This window comes from Populus alba, chromosome 10 (genome assembly GCF_005239225.2).
Source record: "Populus alba chromosome 10, ASM523922v2, whole genome shotgun sequence".
Taxonomy (NCBI): Eukaryota; Viridiplantae; Streptophyta; class Magnoliopsida; order Malpighiales; family Salicaceae; genus Populus; species Populus alba.
Genome location: NC_133293.1, coordinates 18,079,490 through 18,094,043, shown reverse-complemented (window position 1 = coordinate 18,094,043; position 14,554 = coordinate 18,079,490). Strand labels below are relative to the sequence as shown.

Genomic DNA, 14,554 nt, shown 5'->3' with positions numbered 1-14,554 from the left:
CTCGGTGTTTCCTGACTGCAAGGGTATGAAAAACTCGAGGCTTCCCGATTGCAAGGTCGATCTTTTCATTTCTTTGGGATTTTCCTAATGGTAGGGTTCATCCCATCGTCCTTTTATTCCATGATCAAAACCAATTCTTTATTATCATCACCACCATGCTTCTTTCTTTTTCCACCATCTTGCTGGACCTCCTTAAGGATTTTCCTGTAACAATTTAAAAATATGTGCAAAAATTTTTTTTTTTTTTTTAGATGATATGCATGCATCTTACCTGATTTTGAAATATAGGTCCCCCCCTCCTTGATGCTCCATCATCATAGGGTGCCCTTGTTTATATCCAAAGCTTTCTTTGTTCTTCCGAGGCATTGACTCATTCATGTACTGCCCATCCACTCAGCTGTAAATGCAATGCCCATCCCGGGCTGTCTTCGACAATTACTGCTCGCATCTCTCATCAAGCTTTACAATGCCCCCAAGTGTGGTACTGCTTGATTCATCATGAAGGATTTTCTCTCCTGGCTTCTTCTGAGAATTATCCTCTGATTGATTGTGTGCATCATGCCAATACCCAATCAAGATTGTTAATCAGTCATGAACTTGACTCTAGTTGAAACAGTACTCTTCAAGTACATGTTATCATCAGCCTTCTTGGAACTCATTCAGTCATCCAATCATGCATCTCATAGCTTGCAGTACAAAGGCTCATGGTTGTATGCTCAGTGCTCTTCTCATGGACTCCTTTCAACTCTTCTAATCAGATTGTGAAAAAAATTCCTCGGCCTCATCAATGATGCTACTTCTATCACCCATACTCATGCGGTGAAGTGCTCATCTGGCTTAAAACAAATTGTCCCACACAGTCAGTCTTCGGGGTGGGTGCCTTTCTGACATTCATTCAAATGCAGTTGCGTGCGTGGTAACGTCTGTCGATAACCATGTTTCAAAGGATGACAATATGAGATTGTCCTTCAAGTGCAGCATTGTTCCACAGTCAGTCTTGGTGGTGTGCATATGTTCGATGTTCATTCAAATGCACTCACCCGATAACATCTGTCAGGAGTCATAGCCATGTTTCAGAGGGTTACCCAAAATGAAGATATGAAAATATCCTTCAAGTGCAGTGTTGCTCATCAATTGCTGCTGAAGTTCACTAAATCATGGATTGTCTTTGAACAACATTGCCCCTAGTTGATCTGACCATGCTCATTCTTCTGTTTACAACCAAATGGCTTTTGTGAATGCCAGGAATGACTTTGATGGACTTTGATGACTCATCATGTGATTCTTTCTTTGCCCCCAGTTGATCTGGATACTGTTTGTTTTCCTTCTTAAGGTCCACTGTATTACCCCCAGCTGCTCAACTTTCAAGGAGTGTCGAGGACTTCAATGTCATTTCTATCAACGATTTTGCATACTCAATCAATGTTCTTCTGTGTTTGATAATCTTCCTTGTTCTGGAATCAACTCTCATATTTCAAAGATCATGTATATTCAAAGTCTAGTTTGTTGAAATGAAATCAGAGATGTCCCTTTTTTGGAAATCTTTTGAAAATCAAGCTTTTTGATCAAAGACCCAACACACGTTATTCGAAATACACAGTCCTTTGATTGTCTTGTATTTTGAAAACAGAAATCGACCCGTTGTAGGATTAAAATGGCTTTTTCCATGGTTCTTTGTATCAATTTGAATCCTTGATATTGGGTATATCATTTGATGGTCTGTGATGAGGTGACATTTTTATGAATTTCAAAAAACAAGATGCTCAGGCTTTATCAAGAAAAGTTGTTTCTTTTCTTAGCATTTATTTTATCAGCATGCATAATAACCAATAGCTTAATTCATGAAGTCACGACCCTTATGGAAAAGCTCTTCAAGTTTTGAGAGCGCCATTTATCGGTTCAAATTGCTTGCTTGATTAAAAAGGACTTTTAAAAGCACGTAATGCAGGCTATGGTTCATGGCTATGAAAGAAAAGGAATCTCAAAGGCTCAAAAGGTGTTTGAGGGTTTCAAAGACCTAGGATCAACATCAATTATTCATCAACTCTCTTTCTCTTGTTGTCTTTGTAGAGGAACCGACATATAACCTTGTTAACCTCAAAGATCAGACTTCTCTTAACATAAGTCATAATGCAAATCCACCTTTCCTTGATGAATAACCAACCTTAATCATCTGATAACATCAGAGGCTTTATAATGGACACCGAAAGTCACGTTTATAACTTAGTCTTTTTTCTGGTATTGACTTTTGTTGTGCCTTTCCTTGATTGAAATTTCTTTTGCTCTTCATAGACTTGATAGGCGTTCTCCTTCCTTTATCTTTGACTTGTATTTAAGTGAAGGCAATTTCAACTTCCCTTTTTTTCGTTCTCTTTTTTTTTCATAGCCTTCCTCAAAACTTTCTTATATGCCCCCAGTCTATGTGTCTTCTTCTAGCTCTCTTTCAATCATTGGACTTTTGTTTTAAGCCTTCCTCTTTATCCATTAATTATATCAATGTCTCCAACATATCTCTCATCTGCCCCCAGTATGGGGTGTGATCCTAGTCAGGGTTTTCATGAAAAGAATATTCTATTCAGCTCAAAATGGGACTACAAGGGATATAACCTTTAGAAAGTGAAGGGATATCAAAGATGGCCTTTTCTCATTTCAAGCAAGGTCAGTTAGAACTGATAAATTTTGACCTCATCCAATGAATGATTTGGACTTGTAAGAGTCATGATTCACGAGTCCATAACTATTGAATCCACTATATGTCATTATGCATACTGCTAAAACTTAGCTATATGATGTGTGGTTCAGTTTCAAAAGGTATGAGTTCAAAATTGTTTAGTCACCTCATGTCATTTTCAAGCATCGAGTCATTTCTGTAATCAAAACACTTTTAATCTTCCAGATTAATTAACCTTTATCGCATGTTGGAGTTTGATCAAAATATTTTGTCAGAATAAAATGTTAAACATCTATTGATTTCAAAACAACAAAAAGATACAAGCAAGGCATGTTTCGTTGAAGGATGAGATGTGATCCCAAAACAAAATGCAGAATTCCAAAACAATATGTTTGATTGTTCATCACCATTCTTGAATCAGCTTTTCTGGCAATATTTGCGTTTTGCCAAGCACTTTAGATCAACATGTCATTCTGAAGATGTTCGGGGGACAATATAGCCAATGACACCCTCCTTCACTGACTCCACTTGTCTCTTGCTCACCAACTTTCAGACTCAATTCTTGCAATTCTTGAAAACTGTTCACTTGAAATGGTTGAGGACCCCACCAATGACATCACATCTCTTGTCTGGATTATACCACCTAGAAATTGGTGGTTGCATGGGATTTGTCGGAGTCAAGCAAAATTCTGGAATCTGGCAGATGCTGGTCGACAAACTTAAGTGGTAGAGGAATGTCAATCTTGGCAAAGACATTTGAGCAATTGATGCTACCGTGAGACCTGGCTAGACCACATAATTAAGGTTTCACACCGTCAAAGTCATCTCCTGATTCACCTCTCATCATTGTTCTGGAATCCATGGCAGATCCTTCAATCTTTCCTCTCTTCATAGCTTGTTCAATTCTTCGGCAAATCCTCACAACATCATTTCAATCTTCCAATGTTGTTGTGGTTGGCTGCGGATTGTTAGAAAACTTTCCAACAACTTGGTAATCTTGGCAGCGCCCAGAAACTTGTAGTATCGCCACTACCGACGTGTGGAATCATGTCTTATCTCTTTTATGGGAGAAAATGATGGACATGAATCTCCTCTATTTCTTCTTTGATTCCTCTCGAACGGTGCAACAAACACGCACCAATAGAGGAAGTCCTGCTCTGTTGAAGTTTCAGTATTCTTCATGTTTGTTAGTCTAGGCATGTCTCTTCTCTCTACTTTTGTGTTTTAATACTGACATTGTTGGAGAGAAATCATAGATGATCTGAAACTACTGTATTCCTTCTTGGATTTCCCACTTGCGGATCCACAAACAGATTCCTGCCGAGAGAGCTCTGCTACGTTGAAGTTTGAAGTCTGCTCATATTTTCCAGACCAGGTCTGGCTCTTCAACCTACTAAGATGTCTTCGTGCTGAAACTGATGAGAGAAATATTTGTAGCATATGCAACTTATAAATCCCCTCTTGCATTCCCAATTTGCAGAGCCATAAATGGATTTTTGTAGAGAGAGCTCTGCCACGTAGAAGTTCAGTGTCTAATCATGGTTTTTCAGACCAACATCTTGTGCTGCTGAAATGGAATTGAGCTCATAATTGGGTAGCTTCAAAGAAGACTAATGCACCATGTACAAGAGGCTAGTAGTCATTTGGTTCCATTAGATGATGTGGAGGCAATGAACACTTAAGAGTGCAACAAAGCAAGAACCAGAGTTGTCATTAGTTGATGACTGAAGGCATTGTTGCTGTTGTTCATGACTGAAAAGGAGAGGCAGCTTCAATTGAACGTGGACAAGCAGTGTTCCCACAGAAGACCGTGCATACATTCTCTTGCCATTTAAATACTCAACACTTGTTCAAGCAAATCTGAGTCTAGCTACTTCATCTTTGATGCTCCCAACCTCAATCTGGTAATGAGCCTCTATCTGACATCTTTCTTTGCTCCCATCATTTTTCTTTAATCACGTGCAGCACAGCTTGTGCGGGGAACCTACTTTTCAACCCGGTACATGCATGATAAATGTATGAATATGTAATCTATATGACGAACTCACCCTTCGAGGGGTGACAATATGGTCGTAACTCTTGTATGATGGAACAAGAATCATGATTTTTTCCCAAACTCTCCAATGAAAATTTTCGGAGTGACGGCCAATGCTTCAAGAAGGGTTTGCTCGGATGCAAAACAAATATTTACGGAGCATACATCCTACAGGCAGGTTCTATTCATTTTACGTGAGACAGGGTAGGTTTGCTACTTGGTCTCTAAAAGGGGTCTCTTGTTGTCCCAGTGATTGCCCTCGTAAAGGCAATATAGGGGCCCAGCAGGTAATTGGTTGGCACGTGTCCAACTATTACCAGTCTAAGCACTCAACGAAGAGTTGGGGTTTACACAAACTTCAACCTTGACTCAAGTCATAAGGTAAGCTGCTAGTCCCCCACCTAACTTAAAGCAGGTGTGTGCTTAACAAAAATTAAAACTTGTGATGCATGAGAGAATTATATACAATGCATGAATAAAACACAAATAAATAAAACAAAGCACAAAAGAAAAAATAAAATTGAACACATCAAAACACAAAGCTTAGTCCGATAAAGTTGAAAATAATACCTTTCCCCAGTGGAGTCGCCATTCTGTCGCACCCCAAAAAAAAAAAAAAAAATATCAGGTGCGCGGCATCGGCTGGCGATTTTTCTCGTTGTAGCGTTTGCTTTGAATTCGTTCGTGGGAGTCGCCACCTAGTAATTTATTGAGGGCTACTAGGAAACCTGATGTACTGGTCTTGTCAGAGATCATGGGTAAGGGACTGGTTGTGGTTAGGGAAGGTATTAGCACCCCTAACACACCCTACCTGAGATAAGCTGCTTCGTGTTCTGATGTGATTTGAAAATTTAAAATATTAATTAAATTCTTAGGCTTGAATAAATCAGTTATTAAATCCCCGAATATATGTAGAAACTTGTCCTCATATTTTCATGGAAAATACAACTTGATTTTATTTGACCTTGAGATATTTAACCATATTTAAATTAACAAATAATTCTTTTTGTCCTTTTTTAATTTTTATAATTCAATAACATATAATAAAAAATACAACCACACACATTCATATTTCACTATTTTATTTTTTTTTGTTTCTTTTCTTTTCTTTTTCTTTTCTTGTCTTTTCTTTCCATAATACAAATACAAATACAAATTCAAAACTAAATAAGAAATTACATCAAACAAAAATTACATTAAAATTACAATAACAGCCCTAAAACAATATGGAATTCACAGGAACACCTTTTGCACCACTGAAACAGTGCTGGGAGCATTTTCAGGGCAACTGAACGCTGGTGGCGCGTCTTCCCACGCGCCACAGTCACTGGCGGCGCGTGGGTTCACGCGCCGCCATGAAATCTGGGCAGCGTGAGGGGCTGTGATGGCTACCTCTCCTCTTCCTTTCTCTCGCCGGCGGTGACCTGCAATAACAGAAAATGCACAACACAGTCGATTTTAGTTTTTTTTTCTTCCTTGTTTTCGGATCTGGTCTCGGGTTCTTTTGGATCTGCTTCGCTGCAGATCGGTCACCTTCTTCTTCTCCTCCGTTTCAGGTGGCTAGCAGTGAAGAGGAACGACCGAGAAGGGAGCGTCGCTGCTGGGGCTGTTCGGTGTTGGAGGGGGCGCCGCTGCTGGGGCTGTGGGTCGCTGCTGAGTTGATCAAAGAAGAAGATGCTGCCGAGAGAGGTGCTTCAGTGCTGATGGGTCCGGCGGGATGGAGACGAAGGGGCTGTCTTGGGTTTTTTATGGCTAAAGAGGGTGAGGGAAAAAATGGCCGAGAGGGAGAGAGGGGGGTTGTGAGCGGGGGCTGTTCGGTTCCTTTTTGTTGGAGGAGAAAGGAGGCCGTGAGGTTGATTTGTAAGGGAAAATGAGATTGATTGGGGGCTGAGAGAGCAAATCAAAAACCAGGGGGGAGGAGTTTGGTGGCTTCGGCTGTGCAGCTGAGGGAGAATGGGGAAGAAAAATATTGGCCGGTGGCTGGAAAAAATTAAAACCAGAGAGGGGGGTCGGCTGCAAAGAAAATGAAAATGGCCAAGGGGAGATGACGGGAAAAATGGGGGAAAAGGCTGTGGCTTTCCTCCTTTGTAAAGGTTGGGGTCGCCCCCTTCAAGAGTGGCTGGTCTGAGGGAGATCAAAAAAAATTTGTGGCTGAGACTTTCGGTTTTCAGAGGGAGAGCGACAGATGAAGGAGAGGGGACAGTGTATGGGTCTCCGGCTGAAAGAAGAAGAAAATGGAAAATCCCCCCTCTCCTTCGGGTCCAGGGGAGAAGAAGAAAATCCCAAAGGGATTGGGGACCGTGGCTGCTGCCCACTACTGCCGGGACCCTCTAAAATGGCTCCAATCCCCCTCTTTTTGCAAAGCTGGGATGAGATGAAATAGAAATTTTCAGTGTGAGGAGGGGCCTCCATTGTCGGCGGGAAACCAGGAAAAGAAGACCATGGGTGGGGGCTAAGTAATTAATTTTTAGCCGAAAGAGAGGGATTAAATAATAGTATTGGGCCAGGGGCAACGGCTAATTTCGGGTGAAGAGAAAAAAAAATTCTTAGGTTGCCCCTCCTTCCAAAATTCAAAATTCCCTTAGGCAAAAATATTGTTTCGGCCTCAAAATTGGTCCCTTAATTTTCTTTTTTTCTTTTTTTTTGTAAAATTTGATTTTTCTTGTTTTTTTGTATTTTTTGAAAACGAGCAATATCAACGTCGACTCGATGAGGAAAATCAATGATTTTAAAAACGACGCGTGAAAAGTCGAACGCGTTTGAAAATCCTTTGAAAAATTAAATTCTTTTTAGACGACGTTGAAAATGCTAAAATGACGAAAATATATTAAAAAACATATTTTTTGGATTTTCTTTGTTTTTCTCTATTTTTGGATTTTTTGAAAATATATAAAAAACATGGGTCAAAAATTGGGTAGCAACATCCGTATTCAGTAATATATGTGCTGTCCGTATGCAGTAAAATAATCGGAGCAAAGTATTATCGTAGCGATGGAAGGTTCAATCAAAGTGATGTCAAATCTCCAAGGGATTCACAAGGCCATGGGACACACACTGCTTCTATTGCAGCAGGGAGATCAGTTAGCATGGCAAGCCTGTATGGCCTTGCCATGGGAACTGCTCGAGGCGGGGTTCCATCAGCTCGTATTGCTGTGTACAAAGTATGCTGGTCGGACGGTTGTTGGGACGCTGACATTCTTGCAGCGTTTGATGATGCAATTGCTGATGGCGTTGATATTATCTCCATTTCAGTTGGAGTCTCGACACCTCATGACTATTTCAACGATTCAATCGCAATAGGAGCCTTTCACGCTATGAAATATGGTATATTGACTTCCAATTCCGGTGGGAATGGGGGTCCTGGGCTCGCAACAATCTCAAATATATCACCATGGTCTCTTTCTGTGGCTGCTAGCACAATTGACCGAAAGTTCTTTTACGAAGGTCCTACTAGGAAACAACAAGGCTTACGAGGTAAGTTTACTCCAATCTTTTGTGTTAGAATATATGTTCCATGTTTTCTCGTTTTCTTTTTTAGTTTGTGCGGCAAACTGCTGTTAGCTTGTTACGTTAGAAAACTATTTATTTTAAAACACAATTCAAATTCGATGAATTATATTGTCTTAATATCAATCATATATTTATAAAAAATCTCAACTTGACCTCTGATGTTTTATTGCTGTGGTAATAGTTGTTGATGATGGCTCGCCTGCTTTTTATTTTTATTTTTATTACTTTTTTGTTGAATATTATTATATAGGTATTTGAGAGAGAAACAAGAGAAAAGTGTGAAAAAAAGTGAAAACAAATAGAGAAGTGTTCAATTTTATTTAAATTCATTTGTTATTTAAAAGTCCAGGGCCACATTAAAACTTTTGGAATTTTAGGATTAGCATTTAAAGAATTGAAATAGGTACCAAAATTGAATGTGTTAATAAATCTACTTTGGCTAAAATATAGTTTTCTGTAAATTAATTTAGAAATCGATAAAATAATTTATCACAACCGACTACATAGAAGTAAAATATCAAGATCATTATAGTTCGTGTTAATCCATTATAAATATGATAAAACCACTTTATATCATTCAAGTCGATCAACATGTCAAGCACTTAATACAAATAAGCACCTTATATTGTATTATATATATATACACACACACAAACTTATTTTTTAACAAATCTTAATTTGTTGTGTAATCAGGGCGTTTCGATAAATACATTTGATCTTCAGAATGTCATGCATCCTCTGATTTACGGAGGAGACGCTCCAAACATCACAGGAAATTTTAGTAGGTCCTCCTCAAGGTAACTCTTATTTCTTTTTGATTTTTTCGTCTTTCTAATAGGTAAACCAACAAATTCTTTAATTTTAAAAGGAATTAGCTTGACATTCCGGGCCCAAAGAACTGTAATTGTACTCGAGTCATTAATACCCAGAAGAGCTTCATAATTTATTGAAGCTTTAGAATTGTAAATATTGGGGGACCTTTTTTGTGTTCTATGTCATGGACCATGGATTCAGTCCATCAATAAAAAAACAAATGAAATTTCTGGAGAAACTACTTGAAAGACATGCATGGGTGGAGGATCTCAGAGATATGTGTTTTTGTAAACAAGTAAAAAATCAACTGAAAAATACTGAAGAATGCAGGTTTTGCTTTCAAAACTCATTGGACCCAGCTTTAGTGAAGGGCAAAAATTGTTCTTTGCGATGACTTGGATGATGGGAGAGAACCATTCTTTGCTGGTGCAGTTGGTGCCGTAATGCAAGACGGAGGTGCCAAAGATGTCGCCTACTCTTTTCCACTGCCTCTGTCCTACCTTGGAACAGGAGAGGGTAGCCACATTCTATCCTACATGAACTCTACAAGGTATCAATCAAAGAGAATAGTGTGAAAATATTTTACTTATTGAACCTTTTCAAGTTGATAATCAATAATGTGAAGGACTTAAAGGACGGAATGAACTGATCATGGACTTGCTCATACCAAAAAAATTGCAGCAACGCAACAGCCACTATTTATAAAAGTAACGAGGTAAACGATACATCAGCCCCCTATGTGGTCTCATTTTCATCAAGAGGTCCGAATGCATTTACACCTGACGCTCTCAAGGTAATTCACATAGTTTTCTTTAAAAAAATGTCTCATGCAGCTAATTACGTTCACTGACATTTGATAATGTTACAGCCAGATATAGCTGCCCCAGGAGTTGACATTCTAGCCGCATGGTCTCCACTTTCTTCCGTTACTCAAATTGAAGGGGACAATAGAATGGTGCCATACAACATCATTTCAAGGGACATCAATGGCTTGCCCACATGCAAGCGGGGCTGCTGCCTATATCAAATCGTATCATCCCACTTGGTCTCCTGCAGCCATCAAGTCTGCTCTTATGACCACCGGTAATTAAAGTTTCAAATTCTAATTCTGAATTATTCGTTTATCAAGTAGCGAGAGACCTTAACAATCTTTAATTGATTTGGCCATGCTTCCAGCTTCTCCAATGAATGCTGAAATCAATAAGGATGCTGAATTTGCATATGGCGCCGGCCATATCAATCCCGTCAGGCTATAAATCCCGGTTTAGTATATGATGCGGGGCCAATTGACTACATGAAATTTTTGTGTGGACAAGGATACAATAGTAGTGTTCTACGAATGATCTCTGGGGATAATAGCAGTTGCTCGGAGGCTTTCAATGGAACAGTTTGGGATCTGAACTCCCCCTCGTTTGCACTTTCTACCTCGCGCTCGGAGGTGAATAGTCGAGTCTTCAACAGGGTCGTCACAAACGTAGGGTCACCAACATCCATATACAAATCTAACGTGACTGCCCCGCCAGGACTTAAAATCCAAGTGAACCCACCATTCTATCATTTTCCTCCCTGGGTCAAAATCTCTCTTTTGCACTCACAATTGAAGGAACGATAGCTAGTTCGATAGCCTCTGCTTCTTTGGCATGGGACGATGGAGTATATCGGGTCAGGAGCCCTATTACCGTGTATGTTGCTCTGAAGCGAAAGCCTTGAAACTATAAGCGCAGCTATAAATATAAATACTAGTACTCTTTGTCAATTTCTTGGGAGTAAACTGGCTCTAGCGTTTCTTTTCTGTCGTAAATTCAACGTTTCAATTTCACTCACCAGAAACCAAGTAATGGTTGCGTTTGGTTACTAAATTAAAATAAATAAAATTTTATATATATTTTTTTGTTTTAAATTAATTTTTTTAATGTTTTCAGATCCTTTTAATATGTTAATGTAAAAACTAACTTTAAAAAAAATAAAAAATATATTTTAATGCTTTTAAAAAATAGATTGAAAAAACATCATTACCACACTTGCAAACACCCCCTAATATTTTAATTTATTTGAATTACTTTTTTTTCAAAAATAATAAAATTAATAAAAAAAAAATATCATCATCGTATTTCTCACGTGTCATACCATATCATCGCATTTTTGAATATATAACTTTAAATCAAATGAACCTATATTATTATCATATGAACCAAATCTGTGAAAATAAAAATTGTATAACCTTATTCTTCTCTTCCATAGCTCGAAAAAAAAAATAATTGCAGAGTCAGTCACCACCAAGTGGTTAAAACTAAAGATCTCTATTTGAAGGTTTAGATCAAACGAAGAGAAAGATGGAAGGAAATAATTCGAGAACAGGGAAGAGGTGTCTTCTTCACTGTTCAGTGATCCAAAGGCGGCAAATGAACAACAAAACTGGAGAATAAAAATTACTTATTAATAATGGATGGACTGGAAAATGATCGCTCTGCACTATGGATGGACCAAGTCATTGCTTTATATTATCTATAATTTTAAGGGTATAACTCAATTAATCAAATTCTAGATTTGTTCTCTAGAGATTACTAATTTGAATTCTACAAATCTTGAGGTCACTGAAAAACTTACATAGACATTAACTTTATGACCCGTAGAATTAATCGAGATATGCGCAAACTGGTCCGAACAACTACATTAATAAAAATAATAATAATATATCATCTTTGATATTTTTAATCTAGGCCAATGTAATCTCCACTAAAACAAATCATCAATAAACTAATACACTTAGATTGACAAATCCTAATCCTAAAGATAAATAGTTGTAATATTAACAAGATATGCATATTAAATGTTAATATGAAATTGCATTAAGATTTAATTTAAATAATGCAAGCAACTAAAAATATTAAAGTCAAAATGAAAATTTCAAACAAGGGATAAATATTTAGGTTTTCTTAAAAGTATGAGCTAATTAATTAGCAGTTGAAACGGCAGAAAGACATGAAGAAATCACAAAAGAAATCAATCAAGATAAAAGAAAGTCCTCAGCAGTGCATTTCTTAATGACACCAAAGGCTCGAATGATAGGTTCGGGCTTCCTCTCGAACACCTCCGCAGTGCTTTAAGAAATCCAACATAAAACAAATCCAGAGTCAGGAATAATCTTATATATATTATTAAATCAAAATTGTTGTTACAATGTTATGATACTATAGAATCTGCCCTTGAAATAACTTTTAGCACTTCTAACCATACCTTAGCCTTTATCACAACATCAAAAAAAAAAAAACAAAATTAATACCTCTTTATATATATATATATATATATATATATATATATATATATATATATATATATATATATATATATGTGAGAGAGAGAGAGAGAGAGTGTTACATATGACTCAACAGTTTGGGAAATCGTTTGGGAACATGGTGTAAATAGTGTTTTTAAAAAATTTAATTTTTTTTATTGTTAAAATTTAATACGATTTGTATGTTTTGGATTGTTTTGATGTGCTGATGTCAAAAATAATTTTTTATAAAAAAATAAAAAAATATCATTGACATGTATTTCAGCACAAAATATTATTTAAAAAGTATCCCCTATTACACTACCAAATACACTACTAGCCCATTGTAATCAGCCCACCTTTCATAGTGTTCAGTGTTACAAAACACTTGGACATGCGAGACTTCGTCCATCAGGAAGTATTTCTGCTGGTAGAAAACCACGTCAAGTCCTTTCTGGCCTGTCGAAGGCCAACGGGTCAGGGATGTGGAGGCTAAAGCTTGAACAGTGATCACAGACCAAACTAAACAAAGCGATTTAACCATACCGGAGTGTAACGAGGTTATAACCAGCACTTGAGCTTGCCAGGACTCATTCAACGAAGAAGTGGTCAAGACTCAAGTTTTTCAATTCTGACTTTACTCAGGCTAGTGGGAGAACATGCATTTAACGGCGATCATTAACATTTTAAAGTAAAAACACTCTTGCTTTATAATATTTATGTCGATTTCTTTCCATATTCAAAAATATTTTTTAAAAACAACTATTAATAAACTTCACGCCAACCTAAATATCTCGAACAACTTTCAATATCAAAACCAAGTATAATTACTCGGTCTCAGAAAAAAAACAGGCCATTTCATGCAAAACAAAAGGAAAGTTCTTTAATAACACGAAACTTCACAATGTTTGTTACATCAAACAATATTAAATAGAGGTGTAATTTCTTAGGAAGCTCAGCTTTGAATACTCATGCCAATGGCAGTTTGAGTGCCGCGGATAGAATTTGTCATGCACTTACAATAATTCACGAGTCTTTCTATCAAAAAATATTTTTTTTCCGGGTCTTATTTGGTGGAAGTTCTTGTCCTTTCAAAAAAAATAATGCACAAACCTTTTCAAATTAATAACCAGCGGTTAAACTCCAAAAAAAAAACCCCTAGAGGTCAACCATTAACTGGATTGAAAATATGAATTAAGTCGAAAAAATTAGTTCTGGAAGAGTCCAAGAATCACTTGGTGGAGTTAATGCATGAACAATCCAATCATCATCTTTTACTAACTATAACACGCATAGGGGAAAAAAAGGAGACAAATATTAAAAGTAATAAATAAATAAATTTAGTGCATTAATAGTTCAATAACATATTTGTTAATTTTTATGTTTTAAAAATATTTTTGAAAAAAAATAAGATTTTATTTTATTTTTTATTTTATTTTAATTTTACGTTTTAGATTGTACTAATGTCAAAAAATAATTTTTTAAAACTAAAAAAAAATTATTTTAATTTATTTTTTAATAATAAAACATTTTAAAACATAATTACCATCATACTTTCAAATATCTTCTGTTGGTGGAGAATGTTGATGCTTTTCCAGCATAAAAACCTGTTCTAACAAAAATACTTGTATAATGCGTCTTAATTGATGATGGCAAGCAAAATATCTCATTATCCTTTCTGCCTTTTAATTTCTTTCGCTAAACTTTTTTTCTGTCTCGATTTTGTCAGGTATTCTAACTAACTTGGTTAAATTTTTGCCTTTGACATTGTTCACATTCAGTCATACATCGTCTATATGGGTGACCGGCCTAAGAGTGAATTCTCGGCTTCTTCCCTTCACTCGAACATGCTGCTCTTAGTCACTGGCAGGTTATAATAAAAACTACTCGTTTGGCTTCGTTATAAATCTATTATCCTTTTGTTCTTTCATGAATATAACAACTATAGAAATGTTGAATATCAAGCGCAGCATATAATATTAAGCATCAAGAAGCACTTTGATCTTTTTTTTTACTAACCAGCAATCTATACTGGAATGATTTCAGCAATTTTTTTGATCATGTTATTCCACTTGCTTGTAATATTGAAAGAGTGTGGAGATTTCTTGAATTGTGGAACAAACTAGACATAGACAAAACACGAGTGAATTGGTGAGGGAAATGCTTAGTCTAGCAGAACTAAACTGCCACCCACGCAAGGTCTACTTTTAGGATGAAAAATTTGCCTCGTGACATATTTGTTGATGATGGC

The 14,554-nt window shown here is 36.9% G+C and overlaps 1 pseudogene; it reads left to right on the top strand.

Moving 5' to 3' along the window:
• Positions 1-6,762: 6,762 nt before the first annotated feature.
• LOC118058203 (cucumisin-like) lies at positions 6,763-10,764 on the top strand (annotated as a pseudogene).
• The last annotated feature ends 3,790 nt before the right edge of the window (positions 10,765-14,554 follow it).